Source organism: Balaenoptera ricei, chromosome 10 (genome assembly GCF_028023285.1).
Source record: "Balaenoptera ricei isolate mBalRic1 chromosome 10, mBalRic1.hap2, whole genome shotgun sequence".
Lineage (NCBI taxonomy): Eukaryota > Metazoa > Chordata > Mammalia > Artiodactyla > Balaenopteridae > Balaenoptera > Balaenoptera ricei.
In genome coordinates this window covers 45,461,947-45,485,287 of record NC_082648.1, presented here as the reverse complement: position 1 = coordinate 45,485,287, position 23,341 = coordinate 45,461,947, and positions in this window count along the sequence as shown.

The window sequence follows — 23,341 nt, the reverse complement described above, 5'->3', positions numbered from 1 at the left end:
TGGTTTTATTTCTTTTATTTCTTTAATTTTTATTTATGTTTTTTGGCCACGCCACTGCAGGCTCTTAGTTCCCTGACCAGGGATTGAACCTGGGCCTTTGGCAGTGAGAGCGCAGAGTCCCAACCACGGCACCACCAGGGAATTCCCTAGAGTGGTTTTAAACTGTTGGTCAGCACTGGCCAAAGTAAGCCAAATGGCTTCTTTCATATTACTTCTCTTTCTCCGGGTTCCAGCCTCCTCAGTGCTAGTCAACCTGTCCTAACTTTTGTGAAAAACAGTCTGGAGTTATAAATACTCTCCCAAATAACTTTAAAATACTTTTTTAAAGATTCACAGAAAATTGGGAAAGGACAGGGTTAGAGAGAGCTGACCACTATTTTATGAATGGATTATAGAAAGAAAACTTTGGTTTTATTTCTTATGTGTTACACATATACAGGGACAAGGGACGGTATACTTAACTAACCAGGGAAGTGGAGGTCCGGCACTGGCCCAGGATCTTCCCCTAATTCCATCTTGACAAGCAGTGGCAGGACCAAGTCACAAACTGCAATCATGGAGCCTGGTCCAGAACGCAGACCTCCTGACTCATATTACAGTGCTACTGCCACTGCACTTCCAGAGACTTAATACATCCTTGATGAATTCTTTCAACAAGCATGGTATCATAGTTAGGACGAGGAGGTACAAAAATAAATAAAATAAAGTTCTGGCTCTCATCATCTGCTCCTCCTCAAGAGTTCACCCCCACCCCGAAGAGTAGGTTAGATTCCACTGCTCCTTTGTGCTTTTATAATGCTCGTGTGTTATTTCTTTTTTTTTTTAAATTAAATGTTCTTTTTTTGTCTTTTTTATTTATTTTATTTTTTGGCTGCGTTGGGTCTTCGTTGCTACATGCGGACTTTCTGTAGTTGCTGCGAGAGGGGGCTACTCTTCATTGCGGTGCACAGGCTTCTCATTGCGGTGGCTTCTCTTGTGGAGCACGGGCTCTAGGCGCGTGGGCTTCAGTAGCTGTGGCGCACGGGCTTAGTTGCCCCGCAGCATGTGGGATCTCCCTGGATCAGGGATCGAACCCATGTCCCCTGCATTGGCAGGCGGATTCTTAACCACTGCACCACCAGGGAAGTCCCGTGTGTTATTTCTTTCACGACATTTTACGCATTGTATTATACCTGTTTCTTAATATGTCCATTTCTTCCACACACATGTACCGTGAGGACCTCATAGACAGGATCTTGTTCTCGCCACCCCAGAACCTCACACAGTGCCTGGCACATAGAAGGGGCTCAGTAAATCTTTGCTGAATGAGTAGATGAGTAGCTGGTCCTGTGCTCCTTGGCCCCCTTCATTCTGCTGGCACAAACTTATGTAGTATGTGACCACATATATCCCAAGTTAAATCTGGAAAGCTGGTATGTCCACACTGTGATTAATGGCATCACTGGGAGTGTGGATGAAATAGAACAGCATCCAGGAACCTAAGAGAGCAATTCCATTCCCTCTTCCTACAGACCCATACCAAAGTGGAGATTTGATTCAAGTAAAACAACAAAAGTTGGTTTCATGTTGAATGTATTTAATAAAGCGGGATGTTTAAAACTGAACAATTTAGGGACTTCCCTGGTGGCGCGGTGGTTAAGAATCCACCTGCCAATGCAGGGGACATGGGTTCAAGCCCTGGTCCGGGAAGATCCCACAAGCTGCAGAGCAACTAAGCCCGTGTACTGCAACTACTGAGCCTGCGCTCTGGAGTCCGCGAGCCACAACTACTGAGACGGCGTGCCTCGACTACTGAAGCCCAGGCGCCTAGAGCCCGTGCTCCACAACAAGAGAAGCCACCGCAATGAGAAGCCCGTGCACTGCAACGAAGAGTAGCCCCAGCTCGCCGCAACTAGAGAAAAGCCTGCCCACAGCAACGAAGACCCAACACAGCCAAAAATAAATACATTAATTAATAGAAATAAATAAATAAACTGAACAATTCAGAAAACTCTCTTTTACTTTATTTCATCCACAAGTAGCCAATCTTGGGTTTAAACAGTGTGGTCTTTTTCCAAGGCCAGGTTGTTTTCTTCTCATATGCTTCATTTTGGTTTTGCCAACAAGATAAAAGAAGCAGTTAGGAGAATGAGGTGCATATTTAAAGCTAAGTTGTTGCTGAACCAACCCAGAGACAGAGGAATCTTAATAAAACTCATCTATGTTCTTTTTCATTAAAAAATCATCACAATGGACCTGTAAAGCAGAGTCTTGGGAGTCTCCGTAGTCAGCTCAGCCTGGGCTATGCACAGGGGACAGGAAGATGATAGCAGACAGCTCTCCTCCCACCCCCATTGTCCACTGTGTGACTCTGAGTCCCAGCTCTTGGATGCAGCTTGGGGAGACGCAGTTCCAATATCTGTTCCAGTTTCAAATACAGAGCCAAACTGGGAGATAAGCAGAAATGTCATAGAGAGGCTCGGAATCAAGATGGCGGAGTAGAAGGACGTGGAGCTCACCTCCTTTCACAAATACATCAAAAATACATCTACATGTGGGACAGTTCTCACAGAATACCTATTGAATGATGGCAGAAGACCCCAGACACCTGAAAAGCCAAGAAAGATCTCCATGTAACAGGGTAGGATAACAGAAATGTCCCAGAAATCTGATAAGGATTTTGTAGTGGTTTGCAAACAATTCCTTAGTCAAGCCCTTTTGGGTCAAAAGCATATCTCCACGTATGTGGATCATATGTGCTAGTCTATTCTTGTCTCTGGAGATTGCTTATGTTTGTTTCATCCCCTCCGTGGACATTCAACCTGCTGTCAGTCCAGCCCAGAAAGAAATTAGGGTCAGTTTGATAAAAGAGTGAGTGTGTATATGTATGTATGCATGCGTGCTCCTGCATGTGCGTGCGTCCGTGCCTGTGTGTGAGAGAGCAGGACAAACAGTGAGAGAGAAAATTCTGACTTCATCACAAAGCCAAATTGAAATTCTTTCTCTTAGCTATTTCTTGGATAGTTTTCCACTCTTCCTGCCTTCAAGAGGGTGGATAATTCAAAGTGGACCCAATAGTTCCTCCTAACTGTTCACCACACACCTGCATTCTCAAGGGCAAAATGAAGTGCATTCAACTGGTTCAAATTTGTAGGGGCCATATGTAGTACCAAATAAGTGAAGATTTTAGAACTGGATTCACATAATGAGTAAATGCAGATTATCTAAGCCCCGAAGTAGATTATTTGAGTCTGAATTGCCCACTTCGGCTATCTACACAGATTCAGCACCTTCCCTCTGAAAAACAGCAAATATATATATATAAAATACCTATTTTATATATATATATATAATGTATACAAACATCTGTATACAAACTAGAAAATATATACATAATTTATAAATCTAAATACATGGGAGCATCAGGATATCAGTGAAATTTTCAGTCAAATATGAAAATGGCTACAATTTTCAAAAAACATGCCTGTGCTATCTGCATAATTACCCCCATGTTCCACAAGACTGGTGTAGTTATATAAATATATTTATATACCACTCTATATAAATCTACAAACACATATACACATTACGTATGCCACTAATATATAGAAACCTATGTATGTTTATATGCTGAGATATATGGGGATTCATAGGCACATTTATATTATTTAGTTTATTAATTCATTTATTAGATTTGTATTAGACGTGTCTATTTTGGTTTATTATATGGTGAGAGTCTGACCTCACATAGCCCTGCCCTCCCTCTTTCCATATTCCTGGCTGCCAGGAGGGCTTGTGCCCTAAGGCCTGGGAATACTTAGCTCCTTCTGTAAACTGGGGGAAAGGTCAATCGTGGCCTGAATGAACCCATAAATACTGCCCCATCTCCTGGAATGCTCATACTAGGGCTGTCATCTATACACTATCTTCCCTAATACTTTTTAAAATAAATTTATTTATTTATATATTTATTTTGGCTGCATTGGGTCTTCATCGTTGCACATGGGCTTTCTCTAGTTGCGGCGAGCGGGGGCTACTCTTCATTGCAGTGTGCAGGCTTCTCACTGGGGTGGCTTCTCTTGTCACGGAGCATGGGCTTTAGGTGCGCGGGCTTCAGTAGTTGTGACACGCGGGCTCAGTAGTTGTGGCTAGTGGGCTTAGTTGCTCCACGGCATGTGGGATCTTCCCAGGCCAGGGCTCGAACCCGTGTCCCCTGCATTGGCAGGCGGATTCTTAACCACTACGCCACCAGGGAAGTCCCTCCCTAATAATTTTTTTATGTAAACGGGGACAGTCCTATAATAGACCTGCCCTCTCTCTTGTGATGAGGAAAGAGACGATGGTGGGGGGAACTATGGATTCCTGTTTCTACCCAGTTTAAATATAACTGAGAGTCTGGATACAAGTGACAGGTAACCACTCTGCCCCTATGCTTACACTATTTGAACTAACCACATAGTGAGCTGAACAGTGTAGGCAATCAAATTTGGGCCCCATGACCCTGTTTGGGTGTCTTTACTAATCACCAAATCCCCACATCACCCATGCCACCCAGTGGTTCTTATCCCTGGAGACACATTAGCACCTGAGGAGCTTTTAAAAAATACCAGTGCCTGGGGCCCACTCCACATCAGCTGAATATATACATCTGGGTGTAGACATCATTACTGTTTAACAGTTCCCACGGGTGGTTCTGATCCACAGTGAGGGTTGAGAGCCACTTATTCACACTGACCTGATTCAGTATAAACCAGAGACGTATCCCAGGAATTGGGGACTAGTAGACAAACAGGGTGATTCTAAACAAACCAACAAACAAAAAACAAAGTAAGGCTCCTTTCACAGAGCCCTTCTCATCGTGTTAAAATATAGGCTCACATAGATACAGCCAAAGAAATTGGGCTGGGAGCGTGGGGATGCTTGTCTTTTAGGAACCTCACATTTGGGAACCCATTCCCAAAGTACTTACAAGGAAAACTGGGGCATGTGTGTGCGCGTGTGCGCGTGCGCATACACACTCATCCACACATACGTGCCATGTGACCGCAAGCAACTTAAAACAAAAAAATTTTAATTGAATTTCGGGGCCTGGGGAAGATCTGAACCTATAATTATTCCTTAGCAAACTTGCTGAACACAGGGTTTCCTTCCTCTGGGACGAGATGAGACGGGTAGCATAATGAACCCTCTTTCATTAAAAAATAAAATGTTTTAGGATAATCATATTCTTCCAAGTTACATTATTTTCTTTTTAAAGAAAGGAAGGATGGTGAGAAAATGTCAATTTTCAAATGCCCAGCGTTAGGCTGCCACAAATGGCCTCATTTCTCATTCAACCCTCTAGATTCAAATTTAGATCCTTAAGGGAGAACTCGAGTCCCTGCATTATTCCCAGTAGGAAGCTAACTTTTTCACCCCAGCTCTATTCTCAGTTCTCTTAAAAGCAACAGACAGATTCAATGTCAATTGATTCCAGCCAAGCAAAGCTGCAGGAGGGGAGCGGAAGGTGAGGCACCAAAACAGAGACTCTTTGCCCAGCAGCTCTCTGACCTAATTTGATTGGATTCTCCAGGAAAGAAGTGCACTGTTCATGTTGCCCACCATACAGTTCTTCCCCGGTTCCTTAGGAGACATTTGGGTTGTGGATATAGAGGCAGAGGTGGGGAAATAGCCACCTGGATCCTAGGACTATGGAGGGGGATGGGGGAAATGCAGAGGGAGGCACATGCTCTAATGCACAGAAAATGTCTCTCTTCAGAAAGGGGAACAGGGCTTCCCTGGTGGCGCAGTGGTTAAGAATCCGCCTGCCAATGCAGGGGACACGGGTTCGAGCCCTGGTCCGGGAAGATCCCACATGCCACTGAGCAACTAAGCCTGTGTGCCACAACTACTGAGCCTGTGCTCTAGAGCCCCCGAGCCACAACTACTGAGCCTGCGTGCCACAGCTGCTGAAGCCCGTGAGCCTAGAGCCCGTGCTCCGCAACAAGAGAAACCACCGCAAGGAAAAGCCCACGCACTGCAACGAAGAGTAGCCCCCGCTCGCCACAACTAGAGAAAGCCTGCGTGCAACACCAAAGACCCAACACAGCCAAAAAACAAACAAATAAATAAATAAATATTTTTTAAAAAGAAAGGGGAACAAAACAAAGATGTCCATGAAACTAGGGGGACCTGAGTTCTACTTCTCAATGGGATCTGCATGTATTGGTGGCCCTGGGGGACAGTCAGTGATCAACCACCAGGGTAAATATGAGACATCCAACTCAGGACGTTTCTTTTTAATTTTGTTATTTTCATTTTCTTTGAATCCTATTTTCTCTGCTACTGCTTCTGGGTCCAACACCCCTAATGCTCAAATTTCTGCATTTAATGGAGATCTCTTTATTCAAGGGAATGAGTAATATATTGGAAAATCTAAATGTAAATTCTATTTTTCTCAACCTTTTCCTACCCATTTCCCTGACGAAAAAGTAAAGATATAAAGCAGCTAAAACCTATTACTGTTGTTGATTTCACACCAAAAATGACCTGTGATGGGATGTGTCTGTACTCCCAAGTGCAGGTATAGTGGCTACTTGTACAGCTTCTTTAGCCACTTAAAATACATTACAGCCCTTTCCCTAGGCCGTGTAAACCTATGTTCTCACAGCTAAAAGGGAAACATCTACACTTCAAGCTACACGTAGACACACACACACACACGCGCACACAAACTGCTGCACCAGAACATTCACCCGCCGTGGCTGAACGAAAAACTGGAGCCTGGAAGTCTACCAGTGGGGAGGGAGCTCTCAGTCAACAGCCTAGAGAGCTTTGCCCTGGCCAGGTCTACACCTGCCTGGGGAGAATTTTGGTAATTTTAATAAAACCAAATTAAATCCTAAAGTAAGACTAGTTGGTGATTCAGTAGGAATGGCCCCAGACCATTATGGAGTGGCTATAAAATAAAAATTATAGATGGATAAGAATAGGAGCAAAGCAAATAAAATCATTTTAATGGAGGAGAGAGGGAACATGGCAGAGAAGAGGAAAAATTACCAAGTATGGAGAAGGAGGTTGTTGACAGGATTCTCCAGGGGAAGAAGTTTTTGAGATGGGGGCCTGCAGAGGACAGAAAAGAAGATTGGCACTGATTCTGAGACCTGTGCTTTTATGAGCAAAGAGGAGGGGATGCTTGAGTAAAAACGCCTCCCGACCCAAGCAGGGCAGAGGCAGAGGCCTGTGGTGTTGCAGAAGGTGGAGGGATGTGGTGGCAGAGGGGAGCAAGCCAGGGAAATCCTGGCTCTCAAGGAACTTTTCTTTTAATCAGGGGAACAAGTTTCACTGTAAGACACTCTGCTGGGCACTTGATGTGCACGTTTTGCTCTGTTCTCATGACATCCGGTGAGATAAATAGTCTATTACTCAATTCAGATTTGGAAGCTAAAACTCAAAGGGTTAAGTAACTTGCCCAAGGTCAAAAAGCTAGAATGTTGAGGATCTAGGATTTGAACCCATGTCTGGCTCACTCCAAAGCTCACATCACCGTGTTCTTTCTAACACTGTGCAAGAGACTGAATATAATGTCGATGTTTCCCAAAAAGATACGGATCTGGAAGGATGCTCAGCATCAGTCCGTCCAGCCAACTGCTCCTTATGCTAAATCCCTGCCCTCCTCCTTGGAGCCTCTTCCCTCACCTGAGAACTACCGTGGGCAGGGCCTCTCTGGCTGCGATTGGCTTCTCTCTCCCCCACCACCCATTCAGGAGGAGAAGACATCAAAGATTGTGGCAGGACCATAAAGAGAGGGAGGGGGTTAGAAGGGAGCCACCCTGGGCTTGTAAACTGGGCGGGGGTGGGGACCCACCCATTTGTCAGGTGATGCTGCATCTCACTTTCCCCAAAAACTGAGATCTCAGCTTTTGCTTCAGGGCATGGCACTTAAGCAAAGTTCGGGTGGCCCGGGCGAGAGGCAGGGTGGTGGTGGTGGGCAGGGGGTGCCGTGGGGGGTGGGTGATTGGAGTCATTCTGACATAGAAACAGTGCCACCTCTCCACTCCTACCTTGTGAGGCCAAGACACTCAGGTGGGTTCATTTGAGACCTTGGTTGTAGTTTCAGTTCTGCTGCCCCATGGCCGTGAGGAACTTCTTCCTGTCTCCTCAGCCTCTTTACCTTGTTCTGGGGTAAATCATCACTGGCACCCCCTTTACCTTGCCGAGTGGTTCACTGGAGACCACATGGTGGAGGCAATGCACACGGCCCAGCAGAATTCCCTGGGCCACAGCCAGGCTACAGTTCTTGAAGGACAGCTAGACACCAAGAGTACCTGTGGTCTCCCAGTCACCATCTCCTTCTACCATCACAGCAAACCAGAGCCTCCAAACTCTTTTTGGGTGATGCCTGAACCTGCAACAGTCCTACAAATTCAGTAAAAATGCCTGTGTCTTAGATCTGCGTGCAGCCACTTCCATTAGCCTGGGAGCTTCTCTAGGACAGAAATCAAGTCTTGTCCCCAGAGGATTCCTCCACTGAACGGAGAGCTCTGCATGCAACTGGGGCTCTTGAAATGGAGTCAGCAAAGTCCACATGGGTCAAGAAGTCCACGTTCTCCTAGGCAAACTGGAGAATCACAATTAAAACTCTCTCTTCCTCCCAATCATATTCACCATAGAACTGCTTTTTTCTGCATCGCTGTAATTATCAACAAGCATTTATTAAAGATTGTTAAATAGGGTGCTGTGCTTGGTGCTTGATATGACAGATATCACAGGTCCTGCCATCAGGAGACATGATATAGACATTTAAAAATATACAGAGTATTAGGAGAGCATGGGCTCTGGGTCACAAGTGCCTGGGTTCAAAGCTCAGCTCTGCCTCTTTCCAGTCATGAGACATTGAACAAATCCTATAACTACTCTGTACCTCTCTTTCCTCATCTTTTTTTTTAATATATAAATTTATTTATTTATTTATTTTTGGCTGCATTGGGTCTTCATTGCTGCGCACGGGCTTCTCATTGCAGTGGCTTCTCTTTTGTTGTGGAGCACGGGCTCTAGGCACGCAGGCTTCAGTAGTTGTGGCACGCGGGCTCAGTAGTTGTGGTTCACGAGCTCAGTAGTTGTGGCTCACGAGCTTTAGAACACAGGCTCAGTAGTTGTGGCACACTGGCTTAGTTGCTCCGCAGCACGTGGGATCTTCCCAGACCAGAGCTTGAACTCGTGTCCCCTGCATTGGCAGGCGGATTCCTAACCATTGCGCCACCAGGGAAGTTCCTCTTTCCTCATCTTTGAACGGAGAAGACAAAAGGCCCTACCACACAGGGTTGATGTGGTGAGTAACTTAGAGGATGCACACACAGCACTTAGTATAGTATCTGACACATAGCAAGCACTCAACAAGGTAGCCATGGGAACCAGCAAAGTTTCTGAGTGGAAAAGTGGCATGATTAGGGCCATGTTTTAGGAAGACAAATCTTGCAACAGTGTTTAGGATGGTTACAAGGGAGAGAATTGAAGGAGAGGAGTTCTTTTACAACAGATGAAGCTTTTACAACAGATAAAGCAAAAAGGCAAGGACAGCCTGAATCAGAGCAGAAGGAAACAATAGCTGTTCATACTCTTGGAGCCTTGACCTCTCAGAGAGACCGTGAGCAACCAGTATTATTCAAAAGCTGACGTGAGAAGAAAAGGCCAGTGAAGTCGGTGCTATTTAGGCTGAAGAAGCCTGAAAATCATGAATTCTGTTTATAAACTCGTGAATGGATATTACACTGGAAGCTTCTAGACAGCTCTCCAAATCCCATATAGATATAAGTATAGATATAGATAGCCCTACCCCCACTCCCACTAACACAAAACTAGTTGGGACAGTAGCAAAAGAGATTATATTGGGCCTAAGATAAAATTAACAACAGACAGGTGGATGGAACACTGCCTTGGGCTCCTGTTGCTCTGATATCTTTAAGGACTGGGCATCCAAGTACATGCTGACAGTACGGCCTACAGGTGGGGACCTGGACATAGTAGCTGCTGGAGTTTCCTTCTAAATCAGACTGCTTAGAACATCCAAAATTTCGTGAACAAAATATTATCAAGCTTGCAGATGATGGCATGTCTTTCCCAGTTTTCTTAATATTTTCTTGACCTTGCAGTTAGATACAGTTTTTTAGACCTCATTTCTTTTGGGGCCCATGCCAAGACCATCTTACCCTGACCCTCTGAGCTAGAGACACTTCTGTGACTTCATTAGAAACTTTGTATTCCCCACCTTGGAAATCCTTCAGAAAGGGCTCCCTCACTCTTTTTTTCCTTGTTGGACACAGATCTTCAGCCCCCTTGCAACCATCACTAGACTTTAATCAGGTGCCAACTGTGTCACTGACTAGTTCTATAACCTTGAGGAAATCACATTAAGTGCTCTGGACCTCAGTTTCCTCGTCTGTCAAATGAGGGTAAGAATTTCAAGCACACAAGGCTATTGTATGATTAGAAATGAAAGCACGCTGGAACTGTAAAATGCCATTTAAATATTCATTATTATTACTACAATATTTCAGCATTACGAGAAAGAAAAAGGAGGGAGCTGGCAGGAACTCTGACCCCAACCCTCTTTGACTTACACGTTTTGACATTTTTCTAAATCAAACTGCATTTTTTAAATCCTCAGCAAGCTGAAACACTGGTCTTTTCCAAGTGGGTAACACCTGGGCATCTGGTAGGCTGGGCTGAAGTGAGTATTGCGTGTCACCCAAAGGATGGAGATTTAGGGATCTTTCATACATCTGTATGTTAGGTCCTGCCACTGTCACTTCCTAGTTGATTTTAGAGGACTTTTAGCCTCTACCTTCTGAGGAGGAGGCTGGGACAGGACCTAAATCTGGGATGGGAGGGAGTGTAAACTCTGCTCCAGGACGTGCAAATGAGGCCTAGAGGGAATATATCAGAAAACCAGGCACCATCCTTTCCCCTCAGTCCTACCCGTAGTAGTTACAGTAGGATTGGCAGATGTGGGCTAAGGACAGAGGGGGAAGGAGTAGAGCTTCCGTGAGCCATAAGGGCAGTGACTGTGTTGAACTAACTGCGTTTAGAGTCAGGCTGATGGTTGTCTGGCTTCCCCAAGGAATAAACAGTAATACCCCTGATCATCCCTCAACATCAGAAAGCAATCATTAGTGTCCGGCTCCTTCTCTCCCTTCCTCAAGAGTAAGGGTCCAGGCTGGTCCCATTTTGTAGGTAGAAAACTGACTCATTGTGACTGAAGTTAGCTGGGGAGAGGTACCAGGTTTGGAGAAAAGTTCCAGGTGTTTCCAGCTGTTATTTCATTCACAAGCACAGGTTTACCCCATAAAGATCTCTATCCAGCCACAGTGGATGCCTATCTGGATTTTAGCAATGACAACAGTGGCAGGGAGGTGGGATAGCGCGTGGGCCCTGTCATAAGAGGGCACAGGGCAGAGCGGAGCAGCTCGGCATCCCTGAGGTGGGTGACGCTCAGGGGACTGGACTAGGTCACCTCTCCCATTTGGAAGCTTCAAGGTTCTGCATTTCCAGTGATTTATCTCTCCACGATTTCCTTGCAACCAATGACAAAGTGCCAAGTCTTTCCCCTTGCTTAGCTTGAGTCTCATGAAATCTAAAAGGAAAGAAAGAAGAACCCTCAGGATGGAAGACTTCTCCCTTCTCCTCCAAATGAGGGAGAGGGGCAGAGGGGAAGCACCCCATTCAAAGCAAGCCTGTTTACCAGCTGCCAGCCCACACCTCCAACAAAATGCCATGGAGAATGATGTCGTGACTCATGGCTTGGCAAGTACCTGGATCATGCCCCAGGCTTCCAGATCCCACACTGGCTCCTCCAGGTCGCTCTGGCTGGATCTCCTTCTCCTCCTCCTTTTCCCCAGAGGCATTCCTCATCTTGCCCTCTCTTCCCCAGCCCCTCCTCCCCTCAAATCATTCTATGCAGTGAAAGGTGGGGGTGGGGAAGCAGAGGTAGAATTGGGATTTGATTTAGGGTTAATTTCAGGATCAGGATTAAGGATAGAATTAGGGACAGAGCTACTCTGAGATTGGGTTTAGTCAGTGGACTTTTAGTTGGCAGAGACAACAGAACTCTACTAACTTACATGCATTAAAATCCTAGGGTCAGCCTAGGGTTAGATGTCGTGGTCAGAGGTCCACTTTTTTTTTTTTTTTAAGTATTTCTTTCTTTATTTATTTTTGGCTGCCCTGGGTCTTCTTTGCTGTGCGCAGGCTTTCTCTACTTGTGGCGAGCAGGGGTTACTCTTCGTTGCAGTGTGCGGGCTTCTCATTGCGGTGGCTTCTCTTGTTGTGGAGCACGGGCTTTAGGCGCACGGGCTTCAGTAGTTGTGGCACGAGGGCTCAGTAGTTGTGGCGCACGGGCTTAGTTGCTCCACGGCATGTGGGATCTTCCCAGACCAGGGCTCGAACCCATGTCTCCTGCATTGGCAGGCAGATTCTTTTTTTTTTTTTTTTTTTTAATTTTTTAAATTTATTTATGGCTGTGTTGGGTCTTCGTTTCTGTGCGAGGGCTTTCTCTAGTTGTGGCAAGCGGGGGCCACTCTTCATCGCGGTGCGTGGGCCTCTCACTATCGCGGCCTCTCTTGTTGCGGAGCACAGGCTCCAGACGCGCAGGCTCAGTAATTGTGGCTCACGGGCCCAGTTGCTCCGCGGCATGTGGGAGCTTCCCAGACCAGGGCTCAAACCCGTGTCCCCTGCATTGGCAGGCAGATTCTCAACCACTGCGCCACCAGGGAAGCCCCGGCAGGCGGATTCTTAACCACTGAGGCACCAGGGAAGTCCCAGAGGTCCACTTTTTTTGAAGTCAGATTAGAAGAGTTAGAATCCGGTTTAGAAAATAGGAAATGTCAACATTTAAACAAAGATATACTCAAGAACCACGTCCTAGGAATCTGAGCAAAGTTTTCTGGGAATCAACTACATTCCTAAGGATTGTAGATACCGTAGAACCATTATACCTGTTCCCCAGGCACTGTGCAGTATTGTCTGACTTTACATCGACCTCAGACTTAGAATTTTCTAGTACACCCAAGAGTATTTCTTGGATTTCTTCTCCTAATCCCCTCCTGGTCTTATCAAAGGAATTGTTCCTCTGTCCCATCAGCATTGGGAAATGGCTGGGGAAGTAGCTGAAGCACCGGGGCCCTGACATTTGGGTACCTCAGGTGCCATCTTGGCAACGAGGCACAAGCAAAGCATGATGGGGCTTCCCAGACTGAGACATCTGTCAGCAAGCCTCAGGAGACATCTTGTCACCTCAGGCGAAGGACAAGACACATTGCAAGTTCTGAGCTCAATTTCCAAGGACAGGAAAAAAATAAAAGTAGGAGCAACTAGTAGGCCGTAGCAGGGCATGGAGCAGGAAGCTTCCCGGGAAGTCCTGGGGGTCCTCCAGGAGAATTTGGTACATAAACCGAAGTGAGGCCATTGGGTTTCATTCCTAGAAACACACACACACACACACACACACACACCCCAGCACCTCCTTACGTAAGTTACTCAACCCAGAAAGCTGAAATAGCTGCAGCCCACCAGTACTTTGCAAGCAAAATCTCCTCCATTTGATATGGGCCTCAGTTTCTCTTCTTTCTCTCATGCTTGGAGATCTTCCGGCAGAGGGGCGAGAGGGTTCGAAGCTGGCACAAACCCCACCTCAGCCCTGCCCTCACCACGAGCAGCAGCAAGAGAGTGATTATCTGCTCTCCCCAAGGCTCAGAGGTAAGGGATTTTTTTTTTTCTTTTAAACATGTCACATCTGGCACATCTGCTTTCCTAGCAATGATGCATCCCAAGGGGTATAATCAACAGTTGGGGCGGGGCCAGGATGCAGGTCTGTACTGACAGAAACCTGAGCCAGAGACGCCGAGAGCAAAACTTAAGAACTCCAACAACTCCCACTCCCATTCTACCGCCAGGGCTGAAGATGAGCTCTCTCCCCGCGCACCTTCCTGCCATACAAGCAGCTGCCCTCCTCACATGCCAGACCTATTTTAGGGCAGGGAGATCGTGAACTCAATGGTGTATTTTGCTTTGGGAAATTATATAATCCTTTCTCTTGTCCAAACTTAAACTTTCCTACTGGAATAAGAAGGGAAGCGGGAAAGATCTGGTCACCCTTCCCCCTGTCACAAATTCAGAAGCCCTGCTAGTGACTTCCCCAGTCTTTCTCCCCTACTCCTAGTAGCTGCCTTCATCTCCCCATTGCCCTAACCCCTTATTCTTTCCAAGCCCAATTCCTCACTGCAGGGAAAAATCTTCCCATCCTGGACCTAGTATTTCAAAGGACTACCTAATGCCTCCCAGCAGCCGTTTGATGAAACACCACCAGCACTTCGATCCCTCTGCCCATTGGAACAGCCCTCTCCCTGCCCCCTGCCCCCTGACTATGACTTCTTCACTCAGACACTGCCTTTCAGCTAGGCAAAACTGCTTCCTTCCCTGCAAATGTCTCCCCTTCTACCTTAAAGGTCATTCTTTTCTCTCATCAAAGATACCGTCCTTCAGGAATGAAGACACAGATGTAGAGAATGGACTTGAGGACCTGGGGAGGGGGAAGGGTAAGTTGGGATGAAGTGAGAGAGTGGCATGGACATATATATACTATCAAATGTAACATAGATAGCTAGTGGGAAGCAGCCGCATAGCACAGGGAGATCAGCTCGGTGCTTTGTGACCACCTAGGGGGATGGGATAGGGAGGCTGGGAGGGAGATGCAAGAGGGAAGAGATATGGGGACATATGTATACGTATAGCTGATTCACTTTGTTATACAGCAGAAACTAACACAACATTGTAAAGCAATTATACTCCAATAAAGATGCTTAAAAAAAAAAAAAAAGATATCATCCTTTCCTTCTCTCTGGTCCTAATCCGCCTCTTCCAAACACTCTCCCACAACCTCTCCTGAAGGAAGTCCTCCGTGGATAAGTCACCCATTTTGCGTCTAGTGGTGTCTCTCCATCCTCCATCACTACCTAGACCTCTGCCCTTATCTCATTATGTCTGCATGTTTGTCATTATCCTGGGTATCACATCGTTCCCATCACACTGTGAGCCTCCCTCTCCTGCTCTGCACACTCCAGTTTCTTGATTCAATAAAGGAAAGTAACTGAGTGAGAGAAAGGCATAGGGTCTAATACCCACTCTGCTCCCGCAAAAAAACATAACCAACATACATATACACACGCGCGCACACACACACACACACACACACACACAGATACACAAACACACATACACACCCCAAGTCATCCCAAAGGTGACTGAGCTTGTCAGATATAAGTCATGTTTGTCTTTCAAATGCAACAGTAATTACACGGTATCTTAACTATCTGTGCAAACTGTCAGAGAAAATATATTGGCAATTCAGAGGAAAGAGGAGGGGAAGGTTGGAGCATCCATTGAACACCACCCTCACCTTCTCCGAAGTCATCCAGAGATAGGACAGCACAGAAGGGCAAAGGCGTGCCGGGGCCAGTCCCAACACTTTCAGAGCCTAATGGTTTTTTAGGTGAGATGTGCTATCACAAGCTCCCAGGGAGGAGGGGACATTCAAGATGAATTGCAGGCATCACCAGTCTCATAAGGTGTTGGAAGCAGCAGCAGGAGGGGTTTAGGTTAAATTTTCTGAAGACAGCCTGACAAAACAGAGGCCCCAGAAAGATTGAGTCCTTCCTCTGTGAGTCTGGGAATCATTTGGTCTAACTTTTGGCTTCCAAGCAGAACTACATCCAGACTATTCCAGAAGGCGAGTGATATTTAGAACACCCAATTTTAAATTTAAAACATATTCGTATATTCAAATAAGTCTCTGTGTCTGAGATTAGGATTATGTTACTTCTTCTTACTTATAGCTACAATTCGGGGTGCTCCCCCCCCAGTTGCTACTCTCTCCTAATATTCCTCCCACCCCAGACTGACATTTGCTTTGGCTCCCCTTTTCCTAGAAGCACTGCTTACCCATTTCCAGGCTATTTTTCATACACATCTTTCTGCCAGTGGTTTTGGAGAAAGCGGACTGATGGGTTTCAGAAGGAGGAGCTGTATGTAGGGAGGGGGAGGGTCCGGGGAGGGGGACATGAGAGATGGGAGTCAGACTAAGGAGGGAGAGAAGAACAGATGGAGGGCAGGAGCGCGGGCCTGGGGTTGAAAAGTTCATCTCTGCAGGGCAGAGGGGGTGAAGAGAGCAGGCAGAGAGTGAAAGAAGCAGATTTCTCATGGCTCCTCTGGCCCATTTCTTGCCTCCGTGCAGATTCCATATACACATACTTGGTTCCTCACCGACACCAAGCCAGGAAACATGTTGTCTAAAGCTGAGAAAAGAATAGTGTATTTATCAAGAGATGGCTTATGAACATTTCTAATGTGTGCATGTGTAAGTATTCTGGTGACTTTGTGGACAAGAGGAAAAAGAAATCTGCCTGTACAAAAGGTTGTCACACATGGCAGCAGAGGGCAGGGTCTCCTTCATTAGAGGTGTAGGAAATGCAGATGGAATGTATCTTTCCACAATGATTCTGGATAGTTTATCTTTATATATTCCCAGACCTTCATGACCAAATCAACTAACAAAATAACACACACACACACACACACACACACACATTGTATTCTTACAAACTTGCATAAACAGTAACCCCCAATTCCCTAGTTAGCATCTGGATGAACCCTGTTTGGTTCAACACCCCAACTGTTCCACTAGGCCCACAATTTCCTCTGTCAAAGGAATAAGATACTCTCAATTTTTCTCACTTGGGGACCTCAAGCTCACAAGCCCTATTTTAGTGTCAACCCTACCATCAGTATCTCATTCCTCTAGAATGGACGTTTAGGAGGCTTCTAACTATCCTATAAGTGGCCACTCTATTTATGGATCAAAAGTAGTATGACCGTCACACGAGCAACAGAGATTCAGGACAGACCCTAATGGTGGCACAGCATTCACACTTCTGCAACAGGGTTATTCATATGCTGTGGGATGGGCAACTAGAAAAGAGAGAAGTGACACTTTTTTAGTTTGTGGAAGATGGATCTCCAATTCAGATCATTACCAAAATTCCTAGGTTCCTAAATATCCAGCATTCCTGAACTCCAAACACCGCGGGGCTGAGATCTCCTGACCTGTCCCCACAGAGCTGTGAAATTCAGTTATAAGGCAAACAAGGCCATGTTTGTCCCATAAAACCACCGTGTGTGAGCTAATTAAATGACATCATAAAACAAGGAGATAAATGCAGGCAGCAGGGAGCCCGCCTAGAGATGGCAATGGGATCAGATGGGTGGCTGAAATAAAGACAGGCCAGGAGAAGAGTTGAGGGTGAATATCCCCAACCCCAACCTCAAGATTCCTCAGGAGCTTCCAACGAGCATCATGTGATGGGTGAGGGGAAGGAGGGTCTGAAGACAGAGAAGAGCTACACGTAGTCTAAAGGAAAAGACGCTAACAAAGGAAGCAAAGCAGCCTACGCAAATGTGGACCTCCCCACCCTGACACACGGAGAGATTCTTACATATTACTGTTAAACCTATTTGCATATATACATGGAGTCATATGTAGAGATATACATAAGGAGTCGCAAAAACAAACATTCTAAACAAGATAATTCTCCTCCAGTTCACTGAGTTAGGCAACTTCCACTGCAGCAGAGGGATGTGTAAGCCACGACCTCAAGAATTTCCTCCAGCCCTAAAGGATTCTTTGATTTTGTGATCTCTGAGCATACTTAGAGCATTTTAAAGTGACATATGTTCGCTGCTTCCCCTAAACAGTAACCCATTGATAATGTCACTAAAATGATGGGTACCTGGAGCAAATAAAATTCACATTCATATCTGGTCATGTGGCCCAGAGCTCTGCTGTTTGCAGCGGAATGGATGAAGGCTATAACTGGCCAAGGTACCTGTCCCAGAGGAATACTCTGGCAGGTGAGGGGCAGGAACTCACAGAATACCTGAAATAAGCTTAAAATTTAGTTTCCTTTATAGATCTTCTTGGGCAAAGTAAGACTGAGTCTCAGGAACTCCTCCCCCTCCCCTCTTCCATTCCCAGCCTTCAACCTAAGGCACCTTTCCTCACTGCTCCACTCAGGCACACATCTCATCCAGAGAAGTTCGACTTCCTCATGCCCATGCCCCTTCCCAAAGATGTTCATGTTAGAAGGAAAAATTGGGAGTGAGGAGGATGCCCAGATCAGTAAAACAAATTCAGGCATCCTGTCATTTATTTGTTCACACCTTCACTCAGCAAACAGTTATTAAGGGCCTTCTATGTACGAAGCACAACTGAAGTTGCAAAAATAAATGACCCTAAAGAAGTAAAGCTGTCACTATTTGCAGATGACATGATAACCCTAAAGTCTCCACCAAAAAACTATTAGAACTAATAAGTGAATATGGTAAAGCTGCAGGATACAAGATCAATATACAGAAATCTGTTGCTTTTCTATACACTAATAATGAACAATCAGAAAGAGAAAGCAAGAAAAGAATCCCTTTTAAAATTGCATCAAAATGAATAAAATACCTAGGAATAAACTTAACCGAGGAGGTGAAAGACCTATACTCTGAAAATTTTTAAACGGTGATGAAGAAAATTGAAGCTGATACAAAGAAATGGAAAGATATCCCATGTTCTTGTATTGGAAGAATTATCATACTACCCAAAGAAATCTACAGGTTTAATACAATCCTTATCAAAACACCCATGACATTTTTCACACAACTAGAACAAATAATCCTAAAATTTATATGGAACCACAAAAGGCCCCAAAATGCCAAAGCAATCTGGAGGGGAAAGAACAAAGCTGGAGGTATCATGCTCTCTGACTTTAGAATATACTACAAAGCTATAGTAATCAAAACAGCATGATTCTGGCTCAAAAATAGACACATAGATCAATGGAAGAGAGTAGAGAGACCAGAAATAAACCCACACGCTTATGGTCAATAAATCTACAACAAAGGAAGCAAGAATAGACAGTGGAGAAAAGACAGTCTCTTCAATAAGTGATGCTGGGAAAACTAGACAACTACATGTAAAAGAATGAGATTAGAACATTTCCTCACATCATATACAAAAATAAACTCAAAATGGATTAAAGACCTAAATGTAAGACCGGAAACCATAAAACTCCTAGGTGAGAACATAGGCAGAATGTTCTTTGACATAAATCATAGCAATATTTTTTTGATCTGTCTCCTACGGCAAAAGAAATAAAAGCAAAAATAAACAAATGGGACATAATTAAACTCAAAAGTATTGCCCAGTAAAGGAAACCATCAACAAAATGAAAAGACAACCTACTGAACGGGAAAATTTTTTTGCAAATAATATGACCAATAAGGAGTTAATATCCAAAATATATAAACAGCTCATACAATACAACCCAATATCAAAAATCAAAAAAAACCTGATTGAAAAATGGGCAGAAGACCTGAATAGACATTTTTCCATAGAAGACATACAGATGGGTAACAGGCACATGAAAAGATGCTCAAAATCACTAATCATTAGAGAAATGCAAATTAAAACCACAATGAGATGTCACCTCACACCTGCTGGAATGGCTATCATCAAAAAGTCTACAAATAACATATGTTGGCAAGGATGTGGAGAAAAGGGAACCCTGTATACTGTTGGTAGAAATGCAAATTGGTGCAACCACTGTGGAAAACAGTATGGGGGTTCCTCAAAAAACTGAAAATAGAACCACCATGTGATCCAGAAATTCCACTCCTGGGTATATATCTGAAGAACAGAAAAGCTCTAATTCGAAAAGATACACACACCCTAACGTTCACAGCAACATTATTTACAATAGCCAAGATATGGAAGCAACCCAAGTATTCATCAACAGATGAATGGATGAAGAAGATGTGGCACATATATACAATGGAATATTACTCAGCCATAAAAAAGAATGAAATTCTGCCATTTGCCACAACATGGATGGACCTAGAGAGTATTATGTTTAGTAAAATAAGTCAGACAGAGAAAGAAAAATACTGTGTGATATCAGTTACATGTGGAATATAAAAAATAAAACAAACAAATGTATATAACAAAACAGAAACAGACTCACAGATACAGAAAACAAACTAGTGGTTACCAGTGGGAAGAGGGAAGTGGGGAGGGGCAAGATAGGGGTATGGAATTAAGAGGTACAAATTATGCATAAAATAGATAAGCAACAAGGAAATATTGTACAGCACAGGGAAATATAGCCATTATTTGGTAATAACTTTATTTTTGGGCTTTTTTTTTAAACATCTTTATTGGAGTATAATTGCTTTACAATGGTGTGTTAGTTTCTGCTGTATAACAAAGTGAATCAGCTATACATATACATATATCCCCATATCTCTTCCCTCTTGCATCTCCCTCCCTCCCACCCTCCCTATCCCACCCCTCTAGGTGGTCACAAAGCACCAAGTTGATCTCCCTGTGCTGTGCGGCTGCTTCCCACTAGCTATTGATTTTACATTTGGTAGTGTATATATGTCCATGCCACTCTCTCACTTTGTCCCAGCTTACCCTTCTCCCTCTCCATGTCCTCAAGTCCATTCTCTAGTAGGTCTGGTCTTTATTCCCGTCCTGCCCCTAGGTTCTTCATAACCTTTTTTTTTTTTTTTTAGATTCCATATATATGTGTTAGCATACACTATTTGTTTTTCTCTTTCTGACTTACTTCACTCTGTATGACAGTCTCTAGGTCCATCCACCTCACTATAAATAACTCAATTTAATTTCTTTTTATGGCTGAGTAATATTCCATTGTATAAATGTGCCACATCTTCTTTATCCATTCATCTGTCGATGGACGCTTAGGTTGCTTCCATGTCCTGGCTACTGTAAATAGAGCTGCAATGAACATTGTGGTACGTGACTCTTTTTGAATTATGGTTTTCTCAGGGTATATGCCCAGTAGTGGGATTGCTGGGTCATACGGTCATTCTATTTTTAGTTTTTTAAGGGACCTCCATACTGTTCTCCATAGTGGCTGTATCAATTTACATTCCCACCAACAGTGCAAGAGGGTTCCCTTTCCTCCACACACTCTCCAGCATTTATTGTTTGTAGATTTTTTGATGATGGCCATTCTGACTGGTGTGAGGTGATACCTCATTGTACTTTTGATTTGCATTTCTCTAATGATTAGTGATGTTGAGCATCCTTTCATGTGTTGGTTGGCAATCTGTATATCTTCTTTGGAGAAATGTCTATTTAGGTCTTCTGCCCATTTTTGGATTGGGTTGTTTGTTTTTTTGATATTGAGCTGCATGAGCTGCTTGTATATTTTGGAGATTAATCCTTTGTCAGTTGCTTCATTTGCAAATATTTTCTCCCATTCTGAGGGTTGCCTTTTCGTCTTGTTTATGGTTTCCTTTGCTGTGCAAAAGCTTTTAAGTTTCATTAGGTCCCATTTGTTTATTTTTGTTTTTAGTTCCATTTCTCTAGGAGGTGGGTCAAAAAGGATCTTGCTGTGATTTATGTCATAGAGTGTTCTGCTTATGTTTTCCTCTAAGAGTTTTATAGTGTCTAGCCTTACATTTAGGTCTTTAATCCATTTTGAATTTTTTTGTGTGTATGGTGTTAGGGAGTGTTCTACTTTCATTCTTTTACATGTAGCTGTCCAGTTTTCCCAGCACCACTTATTGAAGAGGCTGTCTTTTCTCCATTGTATATTTTTGCCTCCTTTATCAAAAATAAGGTGATCATAGGTGCGTGGGTTTATCTCTGGGCTTTCTATCCTGTTCCATTGATCTATATTTCTGTTTTTGTGCCAGTACCATACTGTCTTGATCACTGTAGCTTTGTAGTATAGTCTGAAGTCAGGGAGCCTGATTCCTCCAGCTCCGTTTTTCTTTCTCAAGATTGCTTTGGCTATTCAGGGTCTTTTGTGCTTCCATACAAATTGTGAAAGTTTTTTGTTCTAGTTCTGTGAAAAATGCCATTGGTAATTTGATAGGGATTGCATTGAATCTGTAGATTGCTTGGGTAGTATATTCATTTTCACAATGTTGATTCTTCCAATCCAAGAACGTGGTATATCTCTCCATCTGTTTGTATCATCTTTAATTTCTTTCATCAGTGTCTTAGTTTTCTGCATACAGGTCTTTTGTCTCCTTAGGTAGGTTTATTCCTAGGTATTTAATTCTTTTTGTTGCAGTGGTAAGTGGGAGTGTTTCCTTAATTTCTCTTTCAGATTTTTCATCATTAGTGTATAGGAATGCAAGAGATTTCTGTGCATTAATTTTGTATCCTGCTACTTTACCAAATTCATTGATTAGCTCTAGTAGTTTTCTGGTAGCATATTTAGGATTGGTAATAACTTAAATGGAGTATAATCTATGAAAATGTTGAATCATTATGCTGTACACCTGAAACTAATATAATATCGTAAATCAACTATACTCCAATTAAAAAAAAAAAAAAAAGAATTACTCCAGCCCCAGTATTGAAGTATGCACATCTCCTTGGGCAAGGCTGTCTTTGTCAGCAATCCAAAAAGGAGTCCAATATTCTGAAATACTAGCCTCATCTTTCACCATTCTCTAGTGAGTTCTTTTTTGTGCTGAATGTGCAAAAAACTGGAGCCCTGAATCACTGGCAGTGGAGGAGATGGTCTCCCTGGACCCTTAGGTTCCTTTCCTGGCTCCACCCTGACTCCCTGGGCAGTTCTGGACAAGTCGTGGACTCAGTTTCTCTACCTGGGAAGCGGGGGAGGCCCCCACTGACTAGTTCTCAACTTCACAGAGCAGCTTGGTGATTAATGGGCTAATGTCCGTGGGAGGCTTTGAGCTCTTGGGATGAAAGACATTCTAAAGCCCTGACTCTGTTGGAAACTCTGCCCAGCCAGCAAGATACCCTGAAACCAGAAAGGGGGCCTTTGATCATATATTAAGGGTTGTCTTTGGAAGGATGAACTAGAGGGGATGAGTTAAAACAGTAGCAGAAATTAAAGTAGCATGAAAAAAAGGACTTTCGGGCTCCTGGGCGGAGTCCTTTGCCCTGGAGGTGTTTTCAGATCTTTCGCTAGCCTATAGAGGGGTGTGGTCTGGATCACTTCTGGAAGCTTCTTCTGGACATCCTACAGCCAGCTCCATGTTAGCTGCTCTCTAACAGATCTTTAATATTTAAGGTTAAATATTTAACCTTAATGTCTTCCCCCACCCCACATATGAAACCAGCCACCTTCTCCACTGCACAAGTTGGTAGCAAGCATAAAGGATGGTCCATTTTATATATTGTTATATATAACAAAAATTTTTAATTGGTTTAAAAAGTTAAATGTGCAGGAGAGCTTTGTTATAGAATTTATCCAAAATCTCAAAGTATTCATTATCAAGA